The sequence below is a fragment of the Phacochoerus africanus genome, chromosome 6, assembly GCF_016906955.1.
Source record: "Phacochoerus africanus isolate WHEZ1 chromosome 6, ROS_Pafr_v1, whole genome shotgun sequence".
In the NCBI taxonomy this organism is placed as follows: Eukaryota; Metazoa; Chordata; class Mammalia; order Artiodactyla; family Suidae; genus Phacochoerus; species Phacochoerus africanus.
Genome location: NC_062549.1, coordinates 56,982,067 through 56,998,449, shown reverse-complemented (window position 1 = coordinate 56,998,449; position 16,383 = coordinate 56,982,067). Strand labels below are relative to the sequence as shown.

Here is a 16,383-nt window from a genome sequence, read left to right as displayed (position 1 = left end):
CCCAGCACCTGACAGCTAATTACTTATGTCAGACTGATGTGCACTTCACATAGAAAGGTTATTTATCAGAGACTGAGTTGGTTCCTCCTCCCCTACTTTTTTTTTCTTTCTGTTTGTCTTAGCTGAAAACAGTGGGGAATTGTTCCTGGTTGCTTAGATCCTGGAAACCCCGAAAGTTCTCATACTTCATTTAACTGAAAGGCTCCTAAATGGCCTTTCTAAGATCTGGTGCACAAGTGTTGCACTGCTCACCTGGGCTGGAGACCAGAGATATCCTAGAGGATGAAGATCATTTCCTTCTAGAAAGAGGAGCCAAAGTGATGGAGAAACAGGAAACTCAAAAAATCAGTGTTGACACAACAAGAGATTCACTTTGGTCACCTCGTTTGCAAAAAGCCAGCCTGGGAGTTCCTGTTGTGGCTCAGTGGTAACGAACCCAACTAGTATCTATGAGAATGCAGGTTCAATCCCAGGCCTCACTCAGTGGGTTAAGGATCCAGTGCTGTGGTGAGCTGTGGCATGGGTCAAAGATGTGGCTTGGATCCTGCATTGTTGTCGCTGTGGTGTAGGCTGTGGCGTAGGCCGGCAGCTGCAGCACCCATTCAACCCCTAGCCTGGGAACTTCCATATGTGGCACATATGGCAATAAAAAGCATGATAATGTGAAAAAAAAGAATGTATACATGTATGTGTAACTGGGCCACCATGCTGTATAGTAGAAAATTAACAGAACATTGTAAACCAGGTATAATGGAAAAAAATAGAAATCATTTTATGTGTGTGTGTGTATATATATATGTATATGTGTATGTGTGTGTATATATATATATATATATGTATATATGCCAGTCTTCAATGGGGATGATCAGTAAAGGGCTTATTTTGCAAATGGAATCAAAAGCCTGCTATCTTAAATTATTGAAAAAATATTTTATCTACTCTGCATATATCTATACAGCATGTGTCTAGATGACCCACAGACATATACTGTCTTTTTTTTTTTGGTCTTTTTAGGGCCACACCTGCAGCACATGGAGGTTCCTAGGCTAGGGGTTGAATCAGAGATGTAGCTGCCTGCCTACGCCACATCCGTGGCAACTCGGGATCCAAGTCCCATCTTCGACCTACACCACAGCTCATGGCAACGCCAGATCCTTAACCCCCTGAGCCAGGCAGGGGGTTTATCCTCATGGATGCTACTTTATCCTCATGGATGCTACTCAGATTTGCTTCTGCTGAGCCACGAAGGGAAATCCTTTTTTTTCTTTTTTACAGCCGCACCTGCAACATATGGAAGTTCCCAAGCTAAGGGTAGAATTGGAGTTGCAGCTGTAGGCTTATGCCACAGCCATGGCAACACCAGATCCAAGCCCCATCTACAGCTTGTGGCAATGCAGGATCCTTAACGCAATGAGCAAGGCCAGGGATCAAACCCACGTCCTCATGGATCCTAGTCAGGTTCGTTAACCACTGAGCCACAAAGGAAACTCCTCAACAAATATTTTTTTGAGCATCTAGTTTAGGCTAGGCATTGTGCATGGTCCTGGGCATATGAGGGTCCTGGGCATATGAGACAGATACTTTTCTCCCTCTTAGGAAGCTTAAGGGTTGGGAATTGACACAGAGAAGTAAGGACATTTCAATGTGACATGATACATTTTGCTGATGGTGAACTACAAGATTTGGAAACACTTAAACCAGGATCTATGTACATGGTACATAAAGTAGCCTCTAGGTTGAGATCTGAATAAATAGGAATTAGGCAGGCAAAGGAGGGAGGGTATAACAGTGGAGATAAAAAAGATAAAGGACATGTCATACAGATAAAACCTAACATGAGAGAGGATTTGGCAGGGTTGGAGCCTAGAGAAGATATGACTCAGATGTGGCTGACATTTAAGGCTCATGGTGAATTTGTCCCAAGGTTTTCTAAGTAGAAATTTTAAGGCTTCCGGTTTAATGGACTTTTCGCTATTCATTCTTGCTCTCCTCTCTCATCCACCTGATGTCATTCTAGGTATCCAAGTACTGGTCAAGGCCAGGGCAGGGAAATTCCAGTGCTACTGGAAAGCCACCGGGTTATCAGGTATTATTAGAGCAGGAGTCAGGGGACCTGGGAACCTAGACGCGGACAGTTTTTTTCTTTCCCCACCGACTACTTAACTTTCCAATGAGACTCCTTCTTTCTCATCACGTGAGAGTCTGGGTTTTCCTAAGGATTAATTTATATACCCACAAATGTTGACTGTGTCCTCCACGGTAAGTGATATAAGACACCAAGTTTACCAAAGTGAACAAGGCAGGCATGGACCTTGTCTTCCAAGAACAAGCATATTCTAAGGAGAAGACAGATATATAAAACTAAGAAATGGAGAGTTCCTGTAGTGACTCAGCAGGTTAGGAACCCAACATAGTCTTGGAAAGGAGGCGGGTTCAATCCTTGGCCTCCCTCATTGGGTTAAGGATCTAGTGTCACTGCAAGCTGTGTCACAGGTCATGGATGGGGCTTGGATCCAGTGTCACCATGGCTAAGGTGTAGGCCCCAGCTGCAGCTCCAGTTCCACATCCTAGCCCAGGAATTTCCATATGCTGCAGGTGAGGCTATAAAAAGAAAAAAAAAATTTTTTAAATCAAAAATGGCATGCGTGGCCAGTGCTAAAAAATTAAGTACATTATCAAGAATTACCATATGTATGAAGTGGGTTAAGGATCTGGCGTCGCCGTGATCTATGGTGTAGGTCACAGACACGGCTCTGATCTGGCATTGCTGTGGCTCTGGCGTAGGCCATAGCAACAGCTCCGATTAGACCCCTTGCCTGGGAGCCTCCATATGCCAAGAGTGTGGCCCTAGAAAGACAGAAAAAAAAAAAAAAAAAGAATTACCATACGTATGAAGCTGTTTTGAAAATTGCATGTAATAACTAAAATGAAAGCTATCATTAAGATATCTATAATGTGAAGTCATAGAAAAAAGAGGAAAGAAGAGCACATGAGTTGAGATCTTGTGGTGTGTCTGGTACTAGGCTACTGCTTTATATATACTGTGTCACTGGTTTCTCGTAACAAACTTATGAAGTTATTATTATTTTCCCTCTTTTGCCAACAAAGTTACCAAGATGCTAAAAAATTAAAAGGAACTTACTCCAGGCCATTTGGCTAGTAAAGGAAGTAATGGGGAGGCCTGAGCTTTCATCCCTACCCATGAAGAACGCAACCGTACTTGTGGTTCTGGTTGCTGCTGTGGCGCTGGTTCAATCCCTGGCCCAGGAAGTCCTGCATGCTGGGAGAAGAAAAAGAAAATAATAAAAATGGGGAAACTGAGACCTAGATTTTTTTTTTAATTTAACACACTGCACCACAGTGGGAACTCCAAGATCTAGATAGTTTAATGCCTGTATTTACATGGCAAAGCTGGAGTAAAGAAAAAAAACAGAATGCAACCCTGTTAGCATCTCAGTGGACTTCATTCCTCAGGACCAGGGAACTAGTTCCCACCTGGGCTACGACCATATCCAGCAGCCAGAGCAAGCCTAACTGGAACATTCTGCATCTCCTAGAGACCACCTTTCCCTTAGTGGAAATTATTAGCTTATATCACCTGGGGATGATATTTATATTTTCTCAGGCATGAGACCCTTTTCAAAAGACCTGGTAGACATCATGACATAAATGTAATTTCTACCCCAATCTTTCTACAGCACTTACCACCCAGCCCTTTAAAAACTGTGGTGTTATTCACAATAGCCCCGACTTGGAAACAACCTAAATCAGCAAGTGACAGATGAATGGATTAAGAAGATGTGGTACATATATACAATGGAATACTACTCAACCATAAAAAAGAACAAAATAATGGCATTTGCAGCAACATGGATGCAACTAGAGACTCTCATACTAAGTGAAGTAAGTCAGAAAGAGAAAGACAAACACCACATCACATCACTTACATGTGGAATCTAAAATACGGCACAAATGAACCTATCTAACAGAAACAGACTCACAGACATAGAAAACAGACCTGTGGTTGCCAAGGGGAAGGGGAAAGGGAGTGGGATGGATGAGGATTTTGGGGTTAGTAGATGCAAACTACTACATTTAGAATGGAAAAGCAATGAGATCCTACCATACAGCATAGGGAACTATATACAATCTCTTGGGATAGAACATGATGGAAGGTAGTATGGGTCACTATGCTGTATAGCAGAAATTGGCACAACACTGTAAATCAACTATACTTTAATAATAAAAAAAAAAGGTATTAAAAAAGAAGTATGGGAGTTCCCGTCGTGGCTCTATGGTTAACGAACCCGACTAGCATCCATGAGGACGTGGGTTCAATCCCTGGCCTCATTCAGTGGGTTAAGGATCTGGTGTTGCTGTGAGCTGTGGTGTAGGTCACAGACACGGCTCAGATCCCAAGTTGCTGTGGCTCTGGCATAGGCTGGTGGCTACAGCTCCAATTCGACCCCTAGCCTGGGAACCTCCATATGCTGCGGGTGCGGCCCTAAAAAGATTAAAATATATATATATATATATAAGATATAGAAAAACTCATCAAACGTATGCTTTTGAAAGGCAGAGAAAACCATATCAAAGCAGAAAGGTAGGACTGTTTATTGTTTCTGACAATGGGAAATCAGAGGACTAGATCAAAAAGAAAAAAAAGACCTTGCAAACAGATGTGCTGTCATCGGCGCATTAGTCATACCACCCGCAGTTGAGTTCAGATGCCCCCCCTCGCCCCCCATTGGCAGCATTATTACGACACAGCCATGACATGATGCCTGGTTATTTTTTAGGGAGTACTGCAGTTTCCACAGTCACGACCCAGTCTCTGGGCACCAGCACAAATAACTCTGCTTTAAATAAGTAATGAAGAGAGCAGCACCAGCCCAGCTTAGACTGGACCAAAAAAAAAAAAAAAAAAACCTGATGAAAGGAAGCAACTTCATTCTCTGCATTCTGCCCAAGGGCCCCCCGGGTCTGGCGTTTTCTCAGGACACAAAGCCCACAGCTCCAACTCAAGTGACCCCTGAGCTGGAGCCCTTGTCAAGGCACTGTCAGCAGCAGCTTCGGGAAACCACAGCCACTGTGATCTCCATCCACAATAGATCGTTAGGTTTGGGCTTCCTAATCGCCCACTTGGAGGACAGAAAGAGAACACTAGCCAGAGTGACCAGGCTGTGGCCTGCCCTTGGCCCCCTGCTCCCGCCTGGAGGCCCCCTTCCAGGAGGCTTTTTTTAGACACTCCAATGGAAACTGTCAGATAATGTCTTGGCCCCAAGCAAGGTCTCTGGTCCATAGCTCCTGCTGTCTGTTCGTAAGAAACCCCAGCATGTGACACACTCACATCCACTTGGCTTTCCTAAATGCTTCTTTGGTCAGTGGTGAAGATGCTTAAATCTTATCTGTGTCCCATTTTGCCCTAATCTGCCTATCTTTCAAAATATCTTTTTGATTTTTAGTTAAAACAGAAACCCAAACACCTCTGGTACCAAGAGTGAGCATGATTTTTTTTTTTTTAAGCTTTGGTTTATTTCTGTGAAATGATCTCATGCCAATTTGCTTATAAATGATGAGAAAGTATTTCTGCCAAGTAAAGAGTCTATACCATCTGTTTTGTAAATAAAAGGATTTACATTTTGGTCTTCTCAGAAGTGCTGATCATTCTTAAGAGACTGTGCCTAACCCTAGATTCGCTCTAAGCATGGCCTTTTGCACAAGCTAGCCACAAGGAATGGCCCTGGGGCAGGAAGGCCAACAAGCCCACCTGGCTTCCTACCCTCACCACCAACTTCCATTCCCTCCCGCTCACCATTGACCACAGATCACAAAACCATATGTAAACCCAGGACCCCCAAATATTTCTGCATGAGGGGTTCCCCATACAGCCCTCCCGATGGATTGCTGGAAATCAGCCATCACTCTCAAAGCTTCCAGGGTCCCTGGACACCATCAGAGTGCCCCTCTGAGCCGAGTGACACCTGCTCTCTGCCTGTCTGGATGGGTAGAAGCCTGCTGTGAGATCACTGGCACAGTGGCAGACCCCCGGAGAACTCCCTTAACCAAATGCTAGGCAGGTGGGCACCAAGGACACACTCCACAGGCTGACTGGGAACAGTAGAGTCCAAATCATCATCATCCAAAAAAAAAAGAGAGAGAGTATTTTGGCAGCCCCCAATATAAACTCTCATCAAGTTTAATAGAGAATTATGATGGAGACGGGCTTACTTCAGTTCTCATTTGGCCATAGTCTTGTCTCTTTGGGGCCTATTTGGCACCCGCTGACAACATGTATATTGTTTCCCCCAGAATTGCCTTTTTTAAACTGGATGAATTGCACCAAGAAGCTAATTGACAGATGGACATTTTCTTAAGCATGACGATGGTTTTTTAAAATAATAATAATAACAATAACTATGGTTTTCACTTATACAGTGCCTATTCTGACAAAGAACGATGCACATCTTTTATAATTATGATCTGGCACAAACTGATCTTCAAATCCCCCCTCCCACCCCTGGAGGGCACAGAGTTGTATGCTGCACAGCTGTGAGTCATCAGACATTAATGTGGACTTAATTTGAATTGGTGCTGGAGGTAGTGGGCACAACTCAAATTAGACATGTGGTGGGCGTTTAACCACAATATTACTGATTCCCATTCTGACATCTGACAGCCCTTAATAATTAACTGCATGGAAATGGTCAAACCTTCCCTCTCCGTTGGACCAGTCTCCAGCTATACCAGCCCCTGCGTTGTAAATTGCAAGTTGGGGCCGTCAATTGCACTTGAGACAAATCAGAAGCAGAAGATCAGACAGCTTCAGGGGTCCTGTGTTCTCTGATCTATCTGCCTTTTAATTGGCCTGGAAGGCCCTCCCAGCAGCTCCCATATGCTGCCTCCTTAGAAAGATATTATATTCGCGCTGGCTAATAGGGAAATGGATTGTGCTCTGAGGCTTAGTTGGAGGCTTTGGGAAAGCATGCTTTTGGGGTGGCCTTGCAGGGTTACCCTAGAATCCTCCAAGGCAGCTATGTTGCCCCAAACCCACAAGCTACTCCTCCTCTTCTGAATCCTCATCTGTGTTTTTCTTTTTTCCCCTGCTAAACCATCTTATTTTGATTTGAGCCCCAGAGAGACAGACTGGTCCCCCACCCAACAAAGATTGGAGCTCTCTGAAAGTCCAAGGAAATGTCACATGACAGAGGTGATCAAACCCCACACTCTAAACCCATCATCTCTCAAAAAAGTAATATTAAATTTAAACTTGGAAGCCCGTGAGCAACCCATTCTATGGCTTCCAATCAGCCAAACTAAGGTCCTAGAGCAGCACATGTCTTCTTTGGACAACGCAGAGATTCAACTGATTGTTTGAAACACTGGGATCATCCACGAAAGATTGTTATACCTATTAGTAAAGGCAACTTTGATTGATAATGGGTACAGTACACACACAGGAACTAAAAACACAACTGCATTTACAGACATTACATGATGGGCCTAGAAACAGAAATGATTTTTTCTTTCCTATTATGGCTGGCAAAGGAAATCACTAAGCAAACAAATGACATAAAACTGATGACAGAATTTTTAATACAAGTAAAAGCATGAAGTTTTTAATGTGATTTTCTTTCTTTCTTTTCTCTCTCTTTTTTTTTTTTAGCTGTGGCACGTGGAAGTTGCCGGGGCCAGGGATCAAACGTGCACCACCGCTGTAACCCAAGCCACAGCAGTGACAATGTCATATGCTGAGCCAGGAGCAAACTCATGTGATTTTCTTTGATATACTATTTAAGTACAATTGACATGCCAATTTCGAAGTTTGACAGATAGATCTCCTAAGAATTTATCCTTATTATTTTATTACTTTAGTTGGATACTCTTCAAAGCATTAAATTTGCACTTTTTTTACTTTTTTTTTTTTTTTTTTTTAAGATTCTACAGTTGAGGGTGAATTTGACCATTAGGCTGCAAGCAGTAAGTAAGGTTTTATGGCAGAGGTAGAGGATATATCACTCCAGCTGCAGGGAAGAACAGTAACGAGCTGGTATTATGTGTTAAGTAGTAAATAAATAAACAATTACAATGGCCATCAGGCTCTGCCTGTGGTCTTAATCCTGTATTCGCCCCTCAACTGAATAAACACACTTGACACATCAGCCCATTTAGAATCTAACAGAATATGAGTTCCTGTTGTGGCTCAGGTATAATGATCCTGACTAGTATCCATGAGGACACAGGTTCAAACCCTGGCCTCACTCAGTGGGTTAAGGATCCAGTGTTGCCATGAGCTGTGGTGTAGGTCACAGACATGGCTCTGATCCTGCGTTGCTGTGACTGTGGCATGGTCCAGCAGCTGCAGCTCTGATTCGACCCCTAGCCTGGGAACTTCCATATGCCTTGGGTGTGGTCCTAAAAAAAAGTAAATAATAATAATATTTTAATGAAATAAAAATGAGCTAAGAGGGGACAGAATAAGAAATAAATATACAATAAAGAGAGAGAGAAAATAAAGAAGTGTTCTTTTGAAATCATCCTGTGTATTCGTACACAGAATGCATGAAAGCAAACAGATGTGAGGGCCCTTGGAACTTAAAATATGGCTGTGTCCTGGTCATTTCTCTGTCACAGAAAAAGAATAAGCTCTTCTCAAAGCCTGGGTCTCAAAGAAGGGCTAACATCAAACAACCCCAGAATAACCAGGAGACTAAAGCCTGAAGCTATTCAACTTCCTGCCTTGCAACTAACTAATCTATTTAGAGCTGGAGGGGCACCACAGAATTGCTTTCCAGAACAGAAGCAGCACCAAGGTCCAAGAGAAGGAGCCAGAACCAGGAGTAAGAAGACTTGTGCCACCTCCCACCTAGTTCTTCCCACGCCCCCCACCCTGGGCAGGTCCCTACATGTCCCTTCTCTGGAGGTGAACTCGCTGGCCTTCCCCCCATGTGGCTGGCTGCCCGGCTCAGCACACCTGGGAACCGCATACCTGGAAATGGCCAGTGAGAAGCGTAGGAAGGGCTTCCTGGCAGAGGAAGAAATGGGCTCTACTTCCAGCGACCCGGCCCCCACCCTGCCGCTGGCAGCCAATGCCTCCTGACTGTTCTTCTGACTTGCTGGGCCAAGGGCACCTCTATATTTGCAAATTGTCCTGTTCCCCAGGCTCCATCCTTAACTGCTAGTTTCTAAGCACTCAGAGGTCCTGCCAGCTCCTGGGTCTGGCTCTCCCTTTGTTCCATTCCCAGTCTGGCCTTGGCAGTCCCTCGTCCTGGCCTCAGATATCTGCCATAATTCAGGGTCCTGGCATGGCAACAGTACTTTAACTAGAAACCGAAAATTATTTTGGAAAATGACTGAGAGCCGATATGAGAGGGTAGAGCCACTTCCACAAACCAGTTATGCTGACTGATGGACCTGGCATGCTGTTATTTGTTAAAACTTAGGAGAAACTTCGCAGAAATTTTAATATCTTTCTTGCTTCCCCCACCCCCAACTAGAAGAAGTCAGATATGTCTATCACTCAGGCTTACATTCATATACACAGTTGAGCAACTTATGAAACTGAGAATACTGTTAAGATTGAAACTAAAAAATGAAGTGTCTGCAAATACCTTGTAATAACCTCAAATACCCACCATGTCACCAAAAAAAAAAAATTATTATGATGTACTCACATTTACCCAAAAGATACGATACCATAACAGTCTGCATAATAAAAAAAATTGATGAGTTATTAAAGCATGTATATTATCAAAATCTATAGGTTACTATTCTAAGGTAACTCAGTGTTGAACTAGAACCATAAGAATAATTAGTCTGCTTTCTAGATATGTTTTAAAGTTCAAACATCCTAACTGATCTGTCTTTCCTCTATCCTACAACTGAATTACATTCAAGGTGATAACGTTATTTCTACCTGCTGTTTCTCTAAGAATGGAAGAAAATAATCTGGACAATAATGCAGAGATGATAAATATTCACCAGGCAGCATTTTGCACAAGACATTTCCTTTAAAATCCCTGTTGGATTAGCAATAAATAAATGAATGAATGGAAATCTAACTTGTCATTGCTGCTGGAAAAATTCCAAACCAGTATCTGGTTAATATTTTTCAAATCTAGTAGCTCAGAAGACTTTCCTCAGTCTAAGGTGGCATTGAAATGACAGTCCAGACATGTTATCAAAGTGAAAAGAAACATATGATTCAGGTTCCTTTAAAAAGTCAAACTAGTTTGACCAGGTGGGTTTTACTCCTCCTGTGCACTTGACCCCTATCCTCCTTGGCTGCTGGGACTGATTAAGAGGTGTGAGCCATCCCACCCGAGCTGCTGTTTGTTCAAGGCGATGAACCTCAAGGCTGCCAAACTGTTTCTCTAGGCAATGAACCTTACAAAGAATGCAAGGAGCCAAGCTCTTGATTGTAATACTTTCAGTAACTACAGAAGGCTTCTCTTGAAAATGCCTTTGGTGCTTTATTTGCTTTTTTTGTTTTGGGGTTTTTTTCTGTTTGTTTGTTTGTTTGTTTTTTTTTTTGCTTGCTTGCTTGTTTTTTTTTACTAAAACTTGAGAGTCAGCAGTTCCAAGTAGAGACAGTTAAGATTCCCACCTCCCATCTCACTAGAGTCACTTATGAGCCCAAGAAAGCAAAAGGGAGCTCAGACTATTTACTCACTGTGTGGAACCCACTGAACCACCCACCTGTAGCGTGGAGTAGGGAAAGGAGTGCCTGAGCCAGGCTGAGTAAGGATGCTCACAGAAGCCGCCCCAACCCTCCACCATCAGCTGGATTCATAAGAAATGCAGATAGTTCCCATTTTTATCCATCCCCATTTGCTGCTCTGTTTATTCTTTGCTACTTAATAAGCAATTAGATTTCATGTCAAATGGCTTTGGTCCACCAGTTCAAAGATTTCTACCCATGTGCAGATAGATAAAACAACACAAGCACTGGCCCAATACATAAAAATGTACTTAAGATTTTACCTTAAAACAGTATACTTTCTAAATTGTTTAGAAGGAGCACAATCTGGCTAAAAGTAGATTATCATACTTCACTGTACCCCCAGTAAGGGGTAGTGGAAAAAATTCGTAAGACCATAGAACTAGTTTGGAATCTAGATATAGGACTTACTGGCTAGGTGATATTAGGTAAGCTAGAGTAGCTCAACTACACTACGCTTCAGCAGCTTCATCAATAGAGTAAAGACAATACTATGTAAAAGGGTTCATATGCATTCAAGGAAAAACGTATAGGAGGAGCAGAGAGCCATACTAGGACACACAGGCATTTAATAGTTATTAATGCTACTAAGACACTATTATAAGCATATAGAAGGCTTTGAAAAGGATCAAACTCTAGACAAATGTAAGATACCGTCAATGACCATATGCTTGGGTTCAGCACGCGGGCAATGTGAGAGGGTTGCAGTTCTGAATTTAGAAACAAACACATAAGTAATAACATAGGACTAGGTAAAGAGAACAGTGAAATAGAACATAGAGTCCAGGATCTATATACATGGTCTGTTGATTTCCAAATTAAGGTGCCAAGTGAATTCACTAGAAAAAGGAAAGTCTTTTTTTTTTTTTTTAATTAAATGTTGTTAGAATATTTGAATATTTATACTGGCAAAAATTCAATCTCTGTTTCATGTCATACACATAATTTGCAATCGATCATAGACCTAGACATAAAACCTAGCATCATAAAGCATCTAGAAGAAAACATAGACTTTTATTTTTTATTTATTTTTCTTTTCTATTATAGTTTCTTTCAGGATATTGAATATAGTTCCCTGTGCTATGCAATAGGATCTTGTTTATCCACTCTATTTATAATAGTTTGCATCTGCTCTGAATATCTTTACAACTTTGAGGCAGACAAAGATTTCTTAGACTGTATATAAAAAGCACTAACCATAGACAATTATAGGAGTTCCCATCATGATGCAGTGGAAAGGAATCCGACTAGTAACCATGAAGTTGTGGGTTCGATCCCTGACCTCGCTCAGTGGGCTAAGGATCTAGTGTTGCCATGAGCTGTGGTGTAGGTTGCATATGCAGCTTGGGTCCTGTGTTGCTGTGGCTGTGGTATAAACTGGCAGGTGTAGCTCCAATTCAACCTCTAGCCTGGGAAATTCCATATGCTGTGGGCACAGCCCTAAAAAAAAGAAAAACGAAAAAAATTATAAATCAGACTACACTGAAATTAAAACTTTCTGCAGCATTAAGAAAATGAACAGGATTTCCTGTCATGGTGCAAGGGAAGCGAATCCGACTAGGAACCATGAGGTTGCGGGTTCGATCCCTCGCCTTGCTCAGTGGGTTAAGGATCTGGTGTTGCCGTGAGCTGTAGTGTAGGTTGCAGACACGGCTCGGATTTGGCGTTGCCATGGCTCTGGCATAGGCCAGCGGCTACAGCTCCGACTAGACCCCTAGTCTGGGAACCTCCATATGCCACAGGTGCAGTCCTAAAAAGACAAAAGGAAAAAAAAATTAATAGACAAGCCACTGAACAATGAAAATAACTGCATAGATGTATCTGATAAAAGACATATCCAGAATACATAATCACTCCTACACAATATCAATGAAAAGACCAACTATCTACTTTAAAAGAGGGCAAAAGATTTGAACAGACATCTCACAAAATTAAAAAAAAAAAAAAGACTGTCCAATAAAAACATGTAAAAATGCACCATGTGAATAGTCAGCAGGGAAATCCAAGTTAAAAATCGCAATGAGATACCACCATTTCACACTCACTAAAATTCTGAAACAAAAAGACACACAATATGTATCTTTGAGGACACAGAATACTTGAAACTCCCATGTGTTGCTAGCGGGAATGTAAAATGTTGCAATCACTTTGAAAGACTAGAAGTTTCTTGTAACATTAAATTTATATCTATCCTATGAACTAGCAATTTCACTCTTGAATATTTCCCAGTAGAAATGAAGACCTACATCACAGAAAGAGACTTCTTGGTAAGAGGAGTATCAATGAACCCAAATGTTCATCAGGAAAATGGGTATATTTTAATTTGGTCATCCAATAGAATACTGCTCACAAAAGAACAAACTACTAATATGCACATCATGTGGATGGCTCTCAAAAACACCATGTTAAAGGGAAAGAAGTTAGATACAAGAGGCTGCACGCCATCTGATTCCATTTCTAGAAAAGCCAAGAGCAGGCCAAACTAACCTACAGTGACAGAAATCAGAAAGCGGTTGTTTTGTTGAGGATGGGGCGGGAGGAAAGATTGAAAAGAGGCACAGGGAACTTTCTGGAAAAATGGAAACAGTCTATATCTTGTGAGTGGTGGTCACATGACACGAAGGTACACAGTTGCCAGAACTCATCATATTGAACACTGAAGATCCCTCTATGTTCATATTTATTAATTACGCCTCAATTAAACATAAGGCCCAGTAACTTAGTCCCCATCCTCACAAAGTTTGCAAGTGTGTTGAAGACCAAAGGTATTCATTTAGATTATTAAAGAAATTAAAGTATATTTAGAGTTCCCTTGTGGCACAGCAGGTTAAAGATCCTGCACTGTCACTGCTGTGGCTCTGGTTCAAGCCTTTCCCTGGGAACTTCCCAATGCCGTGGGCATGGCCAAAAAAAAAAAAAAAAAAAGGGAAAATTATAAAGTACATTTATAAGGTATTTGTGGAGTCCAGTTCATTCAAACATTATGTTACATGTCACATAACAAAATGTTTTTCATGAAGCCAGGAAACAGCACGACCTGGATGAGGATTTTAGGGCATAAAGAACCACTTTTGGCCTTCCTTCCCCATGATTTCCAGTGGTTGGCTGAAAAGGAGTTGGCAGGTGTCTGCAAAGGGGGCCATTCTCTTCTGGCAAAAGAGCCCTCGGTTATTAAATTCTTCCTCCTCCGGCCTGGTTCACCTCCACTGTTTATTGTTTTGCCTTGTTTATCTGTGGCTGCCAGCCTGAGGCAGGCCCTTGTCCTTTGTGTTCTCCCCTCAGGGATTAGGCCTCACTCAACACTTGGGAATGTTTTCCTTACTGATCCCACAGCGGTCACAACATGACTAAGAAAAACAGCGAGGCTCCGGCTCTTGATCAAAAATCTAAATCATTTTTCCCCTTGTCATCTGTATTCCTGGGTTAGCTTTCCGTCCTTGTATCCTAGAGCAATCCTGCTTTTTGACGTGTGATGTTCTAAGTGATAGCGACATGGGCTGAAAACTTAAAAACCACTTAAGAGAAACCATTCCTGGCACCCTGGGTCAGTGGATCAAGGGCAGTGTCTTGATGCAGTGCAAAACAAACAAAAAAAAACCCCAAAACACGGTGGGTGCAGAGAGGGAGAAGCCAAGAACAAGTCCTTTATTGGGGGCATTGTTTCCATTTCTAAACTATTCCCTGGCGTGTCCTCTTTTCACTTGCAAGTGGAATATTGTTCCCTTTCTCTCCGCCAGCAGACCCGGAGCGGGAAGGAGAGGGAGAGTGTAAGAACTGGTGCAGGGAAAAGGTACACAACATGGTTCATTTTATGAGTCAAACACATGGAAACAAGGTGGCCCGGGGTGTCCTGTTTGGCTACATTGTTTCTCCCTCATTTAGGGCAGATAAAATCCCATGGAGCAGTTGGAGACAGTTTGCAAGGGAAGGGAATTCAGAGCCCGCCCTCTAACCTTTTGCTGTCTTCTCCCCATTCAGTAAAAACACTTAGCACATGTGACTAGAGGGAAGGGCAATCTAATTGATAATCCCCTGGAAATGCCACTTGTGCAGGTGCCGTCTCCATAGCATTCCTTCAAACCAATGGAGGCCTCCCACTTGGGGATGACATTTGTTCTGGCCTTCTATAAGAAGGCCGTCTTGGGAGTTCCCGATGTGGCGCAGTGGTTAACGAATCCGACAAGGAACCATGAGGTTGCAGGTTCGATCCCTGGCCTTGCTCAGTGGGTTAAGGATCCAGCATTGCTGTGAGCTGTGGTGTAGGTTGCAGACCCGGCTCAGATCCCGCGTTGCTGTGGCTCTGGCGTAGGCCAGCAGCTACAGCTCTGATTAGACCCCTAGCCTGGGAACCGCCACATGCCATGAGAGCGGCCCTAGAAACGGCAAAAAGACAAAAAAAAAAAAAAAAAGAAAGCCATCTTTTAGACTTGGACTCCTTCAAGGTATTTAACCACCAGACTTCCAAAATGTCCACTTCAGATCCACGTTTCAGAGTTTCCAGATCAAGGATTGCCTCCCTCAAGAATTCCTTGACGACCTCTTTTGTCTCCATCCCTTGGAAGTTCTCCTGCTCCTCCTCTGTCACTGGGTCTGGCCTCTCCTTCCTCAGAGCACTTAGAATTTTCTTTTTTAAAATTTTACTTTATTTTTTGTCTTTTGTCTTTTTAGGGCCACACCCATTGCATATGCAGGTTCCCAAACTAGGGGTCGAAGAGGAGCTTATAGCTGCTGGCCTACACCACAGCCACAGCAACTCGGGATCCTTAACCCACAGAGTGAGGGCAGTGATTGGACCCTTGTCCTCATGGATATCAATCAGGTTCGTTAACCACTGAACCATGATGGGAACTCCAGAATTTTCAACCTTACCGATTTCCTTTTCTTCCCGCAACTCTCAGCTGAAGGACTGACTTCTTAGTGAAGCATTTACTATCTTTTCTAGGTAGACAGTGTCACGGTTTCATCACATTTTGTGGGGACTTCCATAAAGCAATCACTGTCTCAGAATTCCCATTGTGGAGCAGTGGAAATGCATCTGACTAGGAACCATGAGGTGGTTAGTGGGTTAAGCATCCGGCATTGCCGTGAGCTGTGGTGTAGGTCGAAGACAAGGCTCAGATCTGGTGTTGCTGTGGCTGTGGTGTAGGCTGGCGGCTACAGCTCTGATTTGACCCCTAGCCTGGGAATCTCCATATGCTGCAGGTGTGGCCCTAAAAAGACAAAAAAAAAAAAAAAAGATTACTCTCTACCCATCCAAAAATGGGCAGAAGACCTAAATAGACAGTTCTCCAAAGAAGACATACAGATGGTCAAAAAACACATGAAAAGATGCTCAATATCACTCGTGATTAGAGAAATGCAAATCAAAACCACTAATGAGGTACCACTTTACACCAGCCAGAATGGCCATCATCAAAAAGTCTACAAACAATAAATGCTGGAGAGGGTGTGGAGAAAAGGGAACCCTCCTACACTGTTGGTAGGAATGTAAATTGGTGCAACCACTGTAGAAATAGTATGGAGATTTCTCAGAAAACTAAAAATAGAATTACCATTTGATCCAGCAATCCCACTCCTGGGCATCTATCTAGAGAAACCATGACTTGAAAAGATACATGTACTCCAATGTTCATTGCAGCACTATATACGATAGCCAAGACATG

The 16,383-nt window shown here is 42.7% G+C and overlaps 1 long non-coding RNA gene across 1 annotated transcript in view; it reads right to left on the bottom strand.

Moving 5' to 3' along the window:
• The window catches only part of LOC125128810 (uncharacterized), a 58,206-nt gene extending 48,970 nt beyond the window's left edge, over positions 1–9,236 (bottom strand). Inside the window, exon 1 of the long non-coding RNA XR_007135325.1 lies at positions 8,990–9,236. This is a non-coding gene — a long non-coding RNA (uncharacterized LOC125128810). The remainder of the gene's footprint in view (positions 1–8,989) is intronic.
• Positions 9,237–16,383: the final 7,147 nt, after the last annotated feature.